This window comes from Synchiropus splendidus, chromosome 10, assembly GCF_027744825.2.
Source record: "Synchiropus splendidus isolate RoL2022-P1 chromosome 10, RoL_Sspl_1.0, whole genome shotgun sequence".
Lineage (NCBI taxonomy): Eukaryota > Metazoa > Chordata > Actinopteri > Syngnathiformes > Callionymidae > Synchiropus > Synchiropus splendidus.
The window spans coordinates 20,191,831-20,205,843 of NC_071343.1; the positions used below are offsets into that span (position 1 = coordinate 20,191,831).

Below are 14,013 nucleotides of genomic sequence, written 5' to 3' on the forward strand. Positions count from 1 at the left end.
TCTCCCATGACAAACAGGTCCTAGGTAACGGGTCAGACTAAGAGCAGTTCAGAAGCCCCGATGAAAACAACAACATCAAGGACCGTGACGTCGCCCGGCATGACGCAGCCGGGGCCTCACCCTGGAGCCAGGCCTGGGGTTGGGGTTCGAATGCGAGCGCCTGGTGGCCGGGCCTCTGACCATGGGGCCAAGCCCGAACGAACGACATGGGCCGTCCCTCCTGCGGACCCACCGCCCACAGAGGGAGTCATAGGGGTCGGGTGCAGTCGCGGTCGGGGGACCCGACGACCTGGTTCGTGTGGACATTCTCTGAGTGTGTTCTTGTACTTCTAAAATAGCCTGGTTATTAAAATTATATTTGAGTTTGGTTCAGAGTAAAGGTTAAGTTCAGCCATTTGTTTTAGATGGTTAGGTTTAGGGTGAGAAGCTGGGGAAAGGGTTATGTATGTCAATGACGGCCCTCACCAACATAGACAAATATATGTGTGTGTGTGTGTGAGAGAGCATGTTTTGCCATACGTAACTGCCAAATTTCAAATCAGGTAGAAGGAAATGATGGAAGGAAATTCTGAAACGTTTCAGGTGGAATCCGAAATAGATGAATAAGAGAGTGCGGGGCGTGCAAGGCAGACATCGCAACAGCAACATTTAGCTGCTAAAGCACAGCATCGCCATCAACAAGAGTCATGCTACGAGTCATGTTACAAAGCTTGTCCCCCAAAACAGTTGAACGTAAATGAATGGAATGGAAATCCATAGCACTTTTCAAAAAGACAGTGCCCCGTGTGAGGCTCGAACTCACGACCTTCAGATTATGAGACTGACGCGCTGCCTACTGCGCCAACGAGGCTTGTGTGTTTCACTTTTGTTATTATATAAAACAAAACACGAATGTCAAAACAATGACAACATCGACGTGTTTCAAGAGGCCACTTAGCCGAAACCGGTGAGAAAACCAGGAACGTCCAATTCTGAGCTGTAATACTAAGTGCCTCTAAGTTACATCCATGTCAGCAAATGTTAGCATGGTTGCTGCAATAGCCTGGCTAGCTCAGTCGGTAGAGCATGAGACTCTTAATCTCAGGGTCGTGGGTTCGAGCCCCATGTTGGGTGCACCTTTTTAGCTTACTCAAATCAAGGTTGTCCGACACAATGGACAGGAGAATACAATATTCCTATCACCTTGCACATAGGTTCAGCAGCCCTGATGGATGAGGAGGACTCAACATGCCACCTGCCTCTTGTTCCACCCAAATCACTCAGACATTGTAACACATTCCTCTCCTGAGTCCTCAGAACTTGGCCTGCTAGCCAGAGTCAACTTTTCAAGATACATTGATGCAAATAAAGATAAAGATTCATGGACAAATGCTAACACTACCTTTACAGTGAGTAAGAGAGAGAGACACCCTAGACCAGGGGTCTCACACTGGTCCTCAAAGGGCCACAGTGGGTGCAGGTTTTTGTTCCAACCAGTCACCTTTTCACCAACCAGGTGTGTGAAGACTGTCATCAGTTGATTGTGAGTCCTGGTGTGGGACCTGATATGTGGCTGGATCAGTTTTGCAGTTGATTTATTGATACATCATTGAAAGGTAGATGATGAAAAGATTAGAAACTTCAAAAGTGAATCTTGGGCTCATCAACGTGGGGGTTGATGCACTTTTCTTCATGATGGTGAGGACAGTGGGCGGCACATGGTTGTATACAGCTCAGATGTGGTACATCTAGTCTTCTTTGTCGTAATTTCCCTGTAGAACAGTTGAGTCCTCACAGAGCAAAGGTATCAGGTAAAGAAGATGCAGATGTAGAAAGTACTGGAGACCAGACTTTCTGTAAGTTCTTTTCTACCACACCCAACTCTCAGTATTTCTTCACAGAGTCACTGCTCACTCTCAGAGATATTGATCAGCCACATGATGTTATGTTCATGACTAGCTTGGGATGAAGAAAAACACAAGCTGAGACAAAATAGCATATTATTAACAATTCCCTCTCTAATTATGATGTCAATCAAAACCTGGCAGGTTGGACCAATGAGGGCAATTCGCCTGGTAACCAATGGGAATCGCCAGAGGACACTTTATTAAGGTGGGGAATCTCTACGCGTCCTCTTGATTTTCATTTGGTGTTGGCAGCCAGGTAGCAGAATCAGCTCGTGGCGTTCAGCTGTGATCAGGCGTTTGTTTATAGCCCTGATCGGCCTGTGCATCTCATTACAGCGGCGCTTGGGTAGGTAGTGTTCGCTGCCGAACATCACTTTGTAGATATCAGCTCCATTCATTGGCGCGCGCGTTTGGGTCATGAACGGGTGTTCCGGTTTACGCCAAGTGACTTTGATTTCTTTTGTTCAGGCTGGTGGGCTGACTCGATTGTGGACCACGGGACACTGCTGGTACTCAACCCTCCCCGTCTCCCCGCAGTTTAGGCGTTCCAGGATTGGTGGCGGGTTCACTACCGGTGATTAGTGTAGGGCCTCCTTCCTCCTTTCCCCAGCAACTGCTGCAGGCCGGAAAGCCAAATTGTACTCCAGTCTGTGGTAGTTCTATTAGTTTTCTTATGTGACAAGATTTAAATATTGTTTGGAATAAATAAATTGTGATTTTGGGGTAACCATCTGTCTAGTGTCACTGACTTACGTGTCCTTTTTTTCCTGGGGTGAGATTCCCTAGGTGGCATGTTGAGACCTCTAAATCCACCTTTTTAATTTTGCGAGGCGGCAGCGCCCACTCCGCCACATTTTGGGTGGACGACACTATAGACGACAGGACGTGGTTACCTTTGTTAGTTAAATTGTTATTTTATATATAAAGGAGGTATGCATGTTTGAATGTTTCATTGTTGTTGTTAACGGCAAAACTTGGATAACTATGTCAGAGTGGGTGGAGGAAATTCAAATGTGTATACGGTCACGTCACTTGACTCCTACCGATCAGGCGTATTTTATCTTTGACCACTTGGAGCGAGCAGCTCGTGAGGAGATTAAGTGTCGGAGTGGCGTAGAGCGCCGACACCCAACTCGAATTCTGGCCATTTTACAGGATCTGTATGGGTGTTGTGAGTCCTACGTAACCCTACAGCAGGCATTTTTGCAGGAGGGGGAGACGGTGCAGGAGTTCTCTCTGGCTCTTATGGCGTTGATGGAACGAGTGAAGGAGCGGGCACCAGAAGGGCTGCTTAATGCTGAGGTTTTGCTCCGTGACCAGTTTGTAGAACACGTCTTAGATAGTTCTTTGAGGAGGGAGCTTAAGCAGTTTGTCCGTCGTTGTCCCACCGCCACCATTTTAGAGATTCGTGGTTAAAGCTATCTGCTAGGAGCGTGAGGGTTTCCCCGGAGGCCCAAGGGAGCGTAGCCACTCCCTACCTTCAATTTATAACCATCAGTATGAAGTGCGTGGGCACCTTTGTGTGCATCCCAGAGCGGCGGCCCCCTTGTCTGAGCTGGGTGAGTTAAAGGAGCTTTTGATGCGCCAACAGAAACAGTTAGACCAACTCACCCAGACAGTCGTTTCTTTGCAGTCCAGAATGACTCATTGCTTTGCCGTCGTTGCCATCAACCCGGGCACTTTGCCAGGGACTGCAACTGGCATCGCGGACCTGTCCGTGAGCGTGCTAACTCCACAGCAGGTCTGTCACAACCTGAGCCTGGACCTGCTCATGTTGTCCACCAGCAGGAAAACTAACACCCACTGGCCGGCTGAGCCACGGCTCAGTTGGGGTGTCTAGCGGCTCACAGGTTGAAGTGACCAGATTAATGTCCGCATGTCCCAACATTGTCGTCCGCATGGGTGATGTTGAAGTGTCTTGTTTGTTGGACACTGGTTCTATGGTGTCCACCATCACTGAAAGTTTCTTTTTGGACCAGTTTGCACCTTGGGGACATGACCATCTAAGAGAATGCCACTGGCTACAGCTGCATGCTGTGAATGGTCTTACCATCCCCTATGTTGGTTACATTGAGCTGGATGTGATGCTCTGTGGGAAGGTGGTTCCAGACTGCAGCATTTTAGTTGTCAAGGACCCACCTGGTGCCACACCTACCTCACCTGGTATTTTGGCGATGAACATCATCCAGAGGTGCTTTCAGGAGCTCTTTGGGGCACCTGGCCCCTCCCTCTTTGACATACCCACCGTCATCCAGGCTCCAGGTCCTGTTGTTGATGCCTTGCAGCACTGTCACCAAAGTGTTGTTCAACATTTCCCGGAAGAGGCAGCTTTCGTTAAAATCGGAGGTCGTAGCCCAGTACGCATTCCTGCTGGGATGATGAAGATGGTTGCAGGCACTTGTTCAAAGCAGCTTTCTGGAAGTGTACTGTTTGAGGTAACTCCTCATTAGGTGGTCGTTTTCACCGTGAGGGGTTGTACTTACTCACTATTGGCGGGGTACATTTCTCCCCTCGCATCACTCTTGGGGTTATCCAATAGCGAAGCCTCACTGGAGGGCGGAGCGCACTGAAGGAGAACTGTAAGTTACCTACTGTAACAATTGTTCTCCGAACTGTGCAAAACCCTCTAGTCTCGGCACCCAGCTACCGTACGGGACGAAACGAAATGAAGGGCCTGGTTAGTACCTTGATGGGAGACCGCCCGGGAACCCAGGCGAGCTCTCCCCGAAGTCCCTATATGGCTACTCAACTGCTGCTCAACCGACCGTCTGCCAGCCAATCGTTGGCCTCTGTTGAACACGCCTCCACCAATCACCGTCAACCATTCACCCTTAACTGTCGGAGCGCTGCGCTGCGGGTCATTTTGGATTTCCCTGGCCGAGGTAAGTGACTTTCTTCAATCCGCGATTATTTTAAGATGCTTATGGAAACGTTGTCTTGCTTGTGTTGTCTTTGTTTCATTCTGACAAAACTTTTGTTTCTCAGGTGACGAAAAACATAATTCCTCTCATTCGCGCATCACAAATGGAAATAAATTGGGTAAAATCTCAAGCCAAGTCAAGTCAAATATTGCCTCAAACACTTGCAAAGTGTGATCAATGTTTTGTTTACGAGTTGATGCTACTTCGGTTTATTTGTTTCGTATATTATGTTTAAAGTCAGTCCGTTATTTCTCGAGCTGAGTAATTGTCAGATGCAGGGAAAAACGAGACTGAAATCTTTTCTTTCGTTTCTCAGCTGACTAAAAGTTAATTCCGCTCATCCACGCAGTGCAAATGTCAATAAATAGCCTAAAACCTCTTCATCAAATATTACCTCAAACCCTCACTAAGGTGATTTGTTGACGAGTTGAAGCTACTCCTTTATTTATTTGTTCGTATGTTATGTTTAAAGTGGGTCCGTTATTTCTCCAGCTCATTGATTGCTAGATGCGGGTAACACTAGACTGAAATCAAATAAAAGCTCAAAATACCATTTGGACACTTAAAAAGTATGTGTCCAAATAAGTATTAGTAAAACTAGGTCATCGAAAGTTCCGTTGTCTTTGAGTCGTGATTGAACCCCTCCCCCGCACCCCCTTCATTTCCATCATAATAGGTCGTCGGGGGATGCAGCGACATGACTCACCTACATTCCTGACATGTAAATGAATGAGTGAAGTTCCCCACTTATGTAAACCATTAAAGAAAACAATGGGCCTCATTGTGTCAGTTGTAGCCTTCATACTCAATCATTTTGATTACAACGTGACCAGTTCTTACTTCAAGGTTACTTCAAACTGAAAGTACCTTAACCTATGGGAATAATATTAAATTACAAAATAAATATATTAATCAAGCTATATTATTAAATTGAATTTATACTGTTTTGTTAAATAATGAAAGATTGAGTTTAACAGATGCAGAGAATAAGGGTAAGGTGTCCTCAAATTGACCCTGTATCTATGAAAGAATGTGTGGAGTAAAAATGGTGTGTTTTAAATGGCAGGAATGGCATCTGACATGAGGAACCTTTTGGAGACCGTCTGTGGCGTCGTAAACCAATTAACCAGGTGGAGAACGGATGAGTTGACAGAAGCAACATACCAATAAAGGACAGATGTATAAACATCCTAAAGGGATTTCCAGACGTGGTGGAGGCGACACAAGATCTGGAATCTGATCCAGGACCACAAGAAGACCAGGACCAATCAGTGAAGACTGCACCCCAAGATTGAAGACTGCAGACTGAAAACATATAAAAAGGGTCAGGGCCAGATAGTCTTTGTCACTCTACACCACTGGAGCTAAGGCTAAGTCAGGCGTAGTTGTGGACCCAGAGCTCTGTTAGGGTAATTAGACTCCTCTGTCAGGGAATAAATTCTTTTGGATTTTAAGTTGTGGGTTTTTGGTAGTCATTCTCACGAGTAAACGGACACGCGGAAGATACATCGGAGGTGTATATTCCAACAATTTGGTGACCCCGACGTGATCGTGAGGTGGCTGGATAACAGGACAGAGGAGTCGGACTTGATTTCTGTTGGACGATTGGTCTCCACGGTGCACCGGACTAAAGGTGAGCAGAAACCTGTTTGAGATATCACGAATTCTGCACATTGGGTAAGAACTATTTTGGAGACTGGTTGGAAGACAGTGTTTGGTCCATAGTCATTTTGGTTAAAGACAAGAGCGGGGTTTGGTTCTTTTTATTTGTGAATGCAAATCAGCCAAAGAGCGGGGTTTGGTTCTTTTTATTTGTGAATGCAAATCAGCCAGAGAGCGGGGTTTGGTTCATTTTTTATTTGTGAATGCAAATCAGCGAAAAAGCGGGGTTTGGTTCATTTTGCATATGAATGCAAAGCAGCCATAGAGCGGGCTTTGGTTCATTTTGCATGAACGCGAGTCAGTTTGGAACTGGACTCGGTTCTGTCCCGCCGTAGACTGGCTTGAGATCGGACGCGATCTCATTTTGCAATGTTGCGGTACACATAGGGGATTTTTGGGACCCCCTGAAACAGCGTAGAGTTTTATGCCTGGTCGGATACCAGGAGAATAGAGTTTATACTTGATCGGATATCAAGACAGAGTTTTATGCTTGATCGGATATCAAGACAATAGAGTTTTATCTGGGTCTGATGCCCAGTAGATAGTTTTTTATTTGTCTTTTATTTTGAGTTTGATGGTCTGTGATAGTGAGGTCAGGAACTTATTTTGAGATAAAAAAAAAAAAAATGGGGGGGGGAGAGAGAGAGCGAGGAAAAGGTAAATTGGTAAGAGAAGAGATTAATTTATTGCTTAGTAAGTCAGAGGAAGATGTGTGGTCGGATGTGTGTATATTACAAGGATTTAATAAGTAGAATAACGAGAGTCAGAAAAAGATGGATGACTTGTATGCAGAGATAGAGACACAAGTTTTGGCAGGGGTGGATAAGGAGAGAAAAGAAAAACATAGCAATAGATTAAATAAAGAGTGGGTGGTGTTACGAAAGGAGAAGGAATTTCTGAGGCAGAAATGTACTATGAAACATTTATCTGAGAATTTGCAGCAGAAGGAAAGAAGAGTTGTGGATAAAGGAAAGAAGTTGAAAGATGAGGTGAAATCAGCTACATGGTTGAAAAAGAGGGAGTTGAGGAAGTTGATACAAGAGAATGAGGAGACCAGAATGTTTGTGATATGATGGTAGTGGCTTCAGTGTTAGGGGAGAAAGCAGCCCCACCCCCTGTGACGGAGTCCACAACAGGTCACAGACAGGAGCGTGCAGACGAGCTATCCAACTATCCAATGATGATCAACAATCAGGGAGTATTGCAGTATCATGAGTGGGAGATGAAAGATCCGACCCTGGTAACTAATAAATTGCCAAGTTTGACTGCAGGTGGTGAAGAGTGGATTGGAGCATTAAAGACACATATGGACAGCATTTTACTTGCAGTTGGCGATGTGGTGAGAATCACCCGTGCATGTTGCAGTTCAGTATAACAATCTGACCAAATTCTTCACATGACCGGACTTGATTCTGTAGAGTTAACTTCTCCTTTTGGAGGTTTTGCTTCTTATTTTTTTTTACAGTGATCAGAGATTTGTTCCCTAGAATGCCCCGTCAGTTCCGACTCTGCCAGACTACACGCCAGCCACGGACCCCAGCTCTCACTATGACAAGTGCCTGACTCTGTGGACCGATAAAACTGGTGCACGTCCGTCCAGAAATGATGAAGCAGAGGTGGTTTTCAGAATTGCAATCATGAATACGTGTCCGGAAGAAGTTAGATCAGAATTGGATAAAAACCTGAATTTGGTGGATGCTGAGCCTAAATATTTTAAAAGACACATTATTCATCATCTTAAACTTTTTGCAGATCGTCACGCTGAATCTGAAAGAAAAAAAGTGGCAAGGGCAAGCAGGACCAGCTTTTGAAGCTGTGACTCACATCAGTCCGTTGCAATGCCATGATTCACAAACAAAGAGGGAAGGATAAAGTTAAAGGGGGAGGGGGAGCCCCCAGAGGTCGAGGTGGTCGAGGACCAGCGCCCTGGAATCAACAACCTTATCTACCGCAGCAGCAGAGTTCAGCCTCTGTCAAAGTGGAGGGACAGACTGTCAACATGTTAGTGGACACTGGAACCACACTGTCCACCATCAAGCCTTTGAATCTCTGCAAGAAACACTCTGGAAATCACATGATGCTGATGGGACTCAGATGAACTGCAGCCTCAATGACTCAAGAGCAAGAAGGGGAAGGTGGTGTGCACTCGACCTTCCTGCTGTGGAAGCCCTGGAACGATTCAGTGGCCTCATTAAGACCTCCGATTGACCCCCTCCACCTCACTCTGTTTTATGACCAAAATCAAGATTTGATCTACCAAGAAGCATTTGAATCAGTTAAAGGGGGAAGAATGGCAACTCTCAAGTACCTGCATTTATGTAGGGAAACAGGGAGTAGCTGTAGCTACCAAACTGACATGGTCACAAGGTGAGTGGTTCATGATGTCCGAAACATCTAATCCACACATCTTTCTTGAACCAGTTCACGGGCATGTGCTCAGAGAGCTGGGACCCATGGTGAAGCAGTGTGAGGCAGCGGAAGACTGACAGAGTGGGCAAGTACCAAACATGTCGTTTTCACCTTTGCACTTTTTGTATCCAGGATAAAACAGGAGATTCAGGTGTTCTGGCCACACTAACTAGGTTTCACGGACGAGAGCGCTCTGATCATGAATTATCAGCAGAGATGCTGGACACCCTGCCTGATTCGCTGTGGTCATAAAGACCGGCGGATGTGGGCCACTGTGTCGATTGTGAACCGGTACAGTCACACCTGGCGCGTTTGTTAATGTTCCACAATATTCACGTAAACAGGAGGCGTCTGAGGGGATCGCCAACACTCTGGATGGATGATGGAGTGCTGGAGGTTTCCTCATCAGCGTGCAACACACTTATTTTACCGATAAAGAAAGCAGACTGCGTTAATTATCGTATGGCACATGACCTCAGAGAAATTAATAAGGTAACATTAACATTGTGCGTTCCAGTGTCTGACCCGCACAGATGTTGGAATGTGTTAAGTCCAAAACTTCAGTGGTTTACAGTGAGCGATTTGGCAAATGCGTTTTTCTGTATCTCATTAGCTCTAAAATGTAGAAAGTTCTTTGCGTTCATTTATCGCGGGTGTAAATTACAATACACTAGAGTCCCACAAGGGTGGAAATTGAGCCGTGGGATTTTCAGCCAATATTTGTGTGACATGCTCTCCACTGTTTCATTACCTACAGGTGCTCTCTTGGTACAGTATCTCGACGATCTGTACATTGCGACAGAATCGTTCTGGTATTTGTTTGGAGGCTACCAGGATGATTTTGCTCAGATGAGTATCTGATGATGTTGTAAACGGTGTACTCAACCAAAAGAAAGGTGATGATATATTTGGATTCTGTATATGTTGTGAGTTGTTTGTTGATTTGGCATTTTGGAGACGCAGTGGTTTTGTAACAGCGACTAGGGATCCAGTTGCATATGGGGATCTTATTCATAGGTTGGACACAAGGCTGTCAACGCTGCGCAGTGGTAGTGGTTAAATGCCCAGGACACATGAAGGTGAACACATAGGTTGCCAGGGGTAACCAGGCGGCAGATGCAGCGCCAAGGAGGCTGCAGGCTGTCAGGTTTCTCCTCAATGAGGTAAGCAAGTTGAGGACTTGTTACCTGAAATCACTTTACAAGTTATTCAACAGCTACAGGCGAGTGCGCTGGACAGTGAGAAGCAAGACTGGAGTGCCACTGGGGTGTGATGGAACACTGATCAGGAGGCTGTGGTTCAGCCCAGGGAAGGGACCAAGAAGAGTGGTCCTTCCTGATGATTTGTCAGAGTTTCAGCATTGGTCCAACAAAGAGGGTGATGCAGCAGACGGAGTCAGGGAGGACTCCGGGTGAAGTGGTGGTCATGAACTACATGGACATGGTCACTTCAGAGTAGGTGATGAGGTATCTGGTGATTGTGGATACTTTTTCAGGATGGCCTGAGGTGTATCCGTGTGCGAAAGAGGATTTGTTGCCATCAAAGCGCTGGTTAACCATTATATTTCCACCCATGGGTTATCAGGAATTATCACATCACATCACATCACAGATCGCATGCATTTTACAGCAAAATTAATGGAAAAGTTGTGTAGCTCCTGGGATTGATTTATAAATTTGGTTCTGCATATCATCCCTAATCTCAAGCTCACGTTGAACAAAGGAATCGTATGCTGAAATAGCATTTGGCCAAGACATGTGCACAAACAGGGCTGAATTGGCTACAAGCCCTGCCGATAGTTCTTTTGGCAATCAGACAATCTATTAATCGCCGGACAGGGTTCACACTTTTTGAACTCCTGACTGGTCGTCTGATGCTCGGTCCAGCCTCGGTGCTGCTCCAGCCGGAAGTGGACCCACCAGCCGGCTATAAGCCCTACTGGGAGCAACTTTCTTCATGTTTTTGTGCGCAGGACGATGCGACTTTTGCAGCCGAACCAGACGGACCCCCGCCATCTTCATCCATTTATCTTCATGTGTTGCAGAGAAAGCGGTCCGAACTACTTTGGACTGGATCTTTTGAAGTCATGGTTCAAGCTAAATGTATTGTCACTAGTTTTTGTTTTCTTTGCCCATTTCATATTTTGCAGGAAAATATAAAAAAGAGGGGAGAATAAGATGATGGTGATGGACAAAAAAGGACGACTGGTGACTTTTGGGGATCTGGTGATCTCCTTGGGAGTAATGTCATGGCTGTGCTGGCTAACAACAGGGGACAAGGAACCCAATCTGGTAGGATCTGGCAATGAGACCCTAATCATGAATAGGAACAAAATATCAGCAGAGCCATGAGAGGTTTGAAAGCCATGTCCATCAAACGAAGATCAATGTCAGGAGTGGATGACCTGCTACATAATCTGCTGACAGGCTGGTTTGGCAAATGGAAGGGATTGATGATAACATTGTTGATAACAACGATGATAGACGTGAACTGCTTTACTTTGTGATGGTGTGGATGTTCTATTGTACCTTGTATGCAAGCTGTGTTTTTGAAAATTATTAATAGGGCATTTAAGGAGGACGATGGCAAAGGAGTCTGTGATGCTATGTGTTTCAGGAGACGATGAGACACATCTGGAGGATGACAAGCTGTATCCTTGGTCTGAAATGTTTTGAAACATTTACTCTTATATCTGATTGATTTGCTTACATATACATGTATATCTGCATTTATTTTATTTTTACTTTGTTAGATTCTGGGGAGAAAATTGCATAATACTTTGGATGTGTTGTTGATCTCTTTAGGAAGAGATCAAAAGGGGGATTATGGGAATAATATTAAATTACAAAATAAATATTAATCAAGCTATATTATTAAATTGAATTTATACTGTTTTGTTAAATAATGAAAGATTGAGTTTAATAGATGCAGAGAATAAGGGTAAGGTGTCCTCAAATTGTCCCTGTATCTATGAAAGAATGTGTGGAGTAAAAATGGTGTGTTTTAAATGGCAGGAATGGCATCTGACATGAGGAACCTTTTGGAGACCGTCTGTGGCGTCGTAAACCAATTAACCAGGTGGAGAACGGATGAGTTGACAGAAGCAAGATACCAATAAAGGACAGATGTATAAACATCCTAAAGGGATTTCCAGACGTGGTGGAGGCGACACAAGATCTGGAATCTGATCCAGGACCATAAGAAGACCAGGACCAATCAGTGAAGACTGCGCCCCAAGATTGAAGACTGCAGACTGAAAGCATATAAAAGGGGTAAGGGCCAGATAGTCTTTGTCACTCTACACCACTGGAGCTAAGGCTAAGTCAGGCGTAGTTGTGGACCCAGAGCTCTGCTAGGGTAATTAGACTCCTCTGTCAGGGAATAAATAATTTTGGATTTTAAGTTGTGGGTTTTTGGTAGTCATTCTCACGAGTAAACGAACACGCGGAAGATACATGAAAGGTGTAGATTCCTACAAACCTTAAAAATCTGAGGATTTAAACTTTGTCTTACACTGTTTTTTTTTCTCCCATTATTAGAGATGAATGTTTAGCGTAGCATTAGATTCACATGAAAGCAGCAACTCATTTTACATTTATTCTGTTATGACACCAGATCACAAGAAGCAAAGACCATGGACCGGAAGATGCACGTGTGCCAGAAGAGTTTCACTGACAATTCCAACCTGACTCGCCACATGAAACTCCATGCGCCCAAGGAGCTGCCCAACGCCTGTAATGTGTGCGGAAAGCTATTCACCGGCAAGCAGCAGCTCCTATTACATCTCAAGCAGTACCAGTACCCGGTCATCAGCCTGTACCGGCAGCGAGAGGCCCTCCTTCAGTGTACCCCAGCAGCCAAGGCCACTGTCCCATGAAGGGTGGAAGATCCAGCTTGGTTGGACCCCAGTCGAGCCGAGGCAGCTGCCAGGATGGCTGGCGGGGGGCTGTGGAGAGGCCAGATCGTGCTCACCTTTGGCAAATACACGGGCCAGACATACAAGTGGCTCCTAGAGAACGACGTCGGCTGGACGGTGTGGCTGCTCGCAGAGTATTGCCAAAAGGGTGAAGCCAATGAGTTTCTGAAGTGGCAAAAGGAGTGCCTATTGCATTATGTCAATGGCTTCCCGGACGTCACCAGCCACCTGGACAAGAGGCTGAAGGAATGACACACGTCGCCTTTTGGATAAAATTTTGATCCCTAAAGAAGTCCTGAAGTGCATTGGTTCCTTTTACTAATGATCTTACAGTTTTTTCACCCAATTTCTTCAGAAACAGGAGTCAGGAGCCTCCAGGAGTCAGGAGTCCCAGCAGGACGAGAGCTACGCCAGTGATGCTGAGCTGCAGGCTGCAGAAGGTAATATCATGCTGTCATCGCAACTAGGGTCATCCTCTTAGGCTGCCGTGGTGCTGGAAGGTTGGCAGATGTACTGGGAGAACCCGCCATCATCTGGTCAAAACTCCGGCATAGCGGCGGCTAACATCAAGTGGCTCAAGACCAATGAGGAGTATGGTTTGTTCGAGACAGCGTCTTGCTATAAGAATGTTCGGGGAGAGATTGTGATGAGGAAACTCTCGAAGCGCAGAATGGAGTTCAACCGTCCCCCTCTTCCCACAGGTGTCAGAGGAGCTCTTCCCAACGTGCTGTCCTTCTTCACCACACCTGCCTTCTTCTGGCGTTCGGTGGGTCTGATGGAAGCGATGATCCGGTGCCCCAACACCAACTGCCCTGCACCCCCTGGGGAATACCTGGAGAGGAAAGGGTACGGCAGCTTCGCCGGGCAAGTGTGCGGCACGAGGGTAAATTACACCCTCTTGACGGAGAAGCTGAAATGCAAACACTTCGAGAAGATCAGGAAGGCATCAGCCAGCACGTCTCGACGATGACAGCGAGGAGGAAGGGCGCGCCGGATCGCAGCAGCAGTCGTACATCTGGTTGGCCTACAGTCCGAAGATCCTGATGAACCTCATGCCGGCTGTCAGAAGCATTTTCCCTGCCGTGCTGTGTGGAAAGCGAGCCGTCGACAGAGCTGTCATGTCCATGCTGAGCGACCGACTTGACGCCCTTTCCATGAGTAAGGTGCAGCGACTCCTGCAGCAGAGCCACGACGAGGTCTCAGCAGCAGACTGGCATCC

The 14,013-nt window shown here is 46.2% G+C and overlaps 2 non-coding genes across 2 annotated transcripts; one reads left to right on the plus strand and one right to left on the minus strand.

The window, feature by feature from the left end:
- Positions 1-777: 777 nt before the first annotated feature.
- On the minus strand, positions 778-850 carry trnam-cau (transfer RNA methionine (anticodon CAU)). Its single transcript has one exon. It is a non-coding gene; the product is annotated as a tRNA-Met (tRNA).
- A 190-nt stretch (positions 851-1,040) lies between these two features.
- On the plus strand, positions 1,041-1,113 carry trnak-cuu (transfer RNA lysine (anticodon CUU)). The gene has a single exon. It is a non-coding gene; the product is annotated as a tRNA-Lys (tRNA).
- Positions 1,114-14,013: the final 12,900 nt, after the last annotated feature.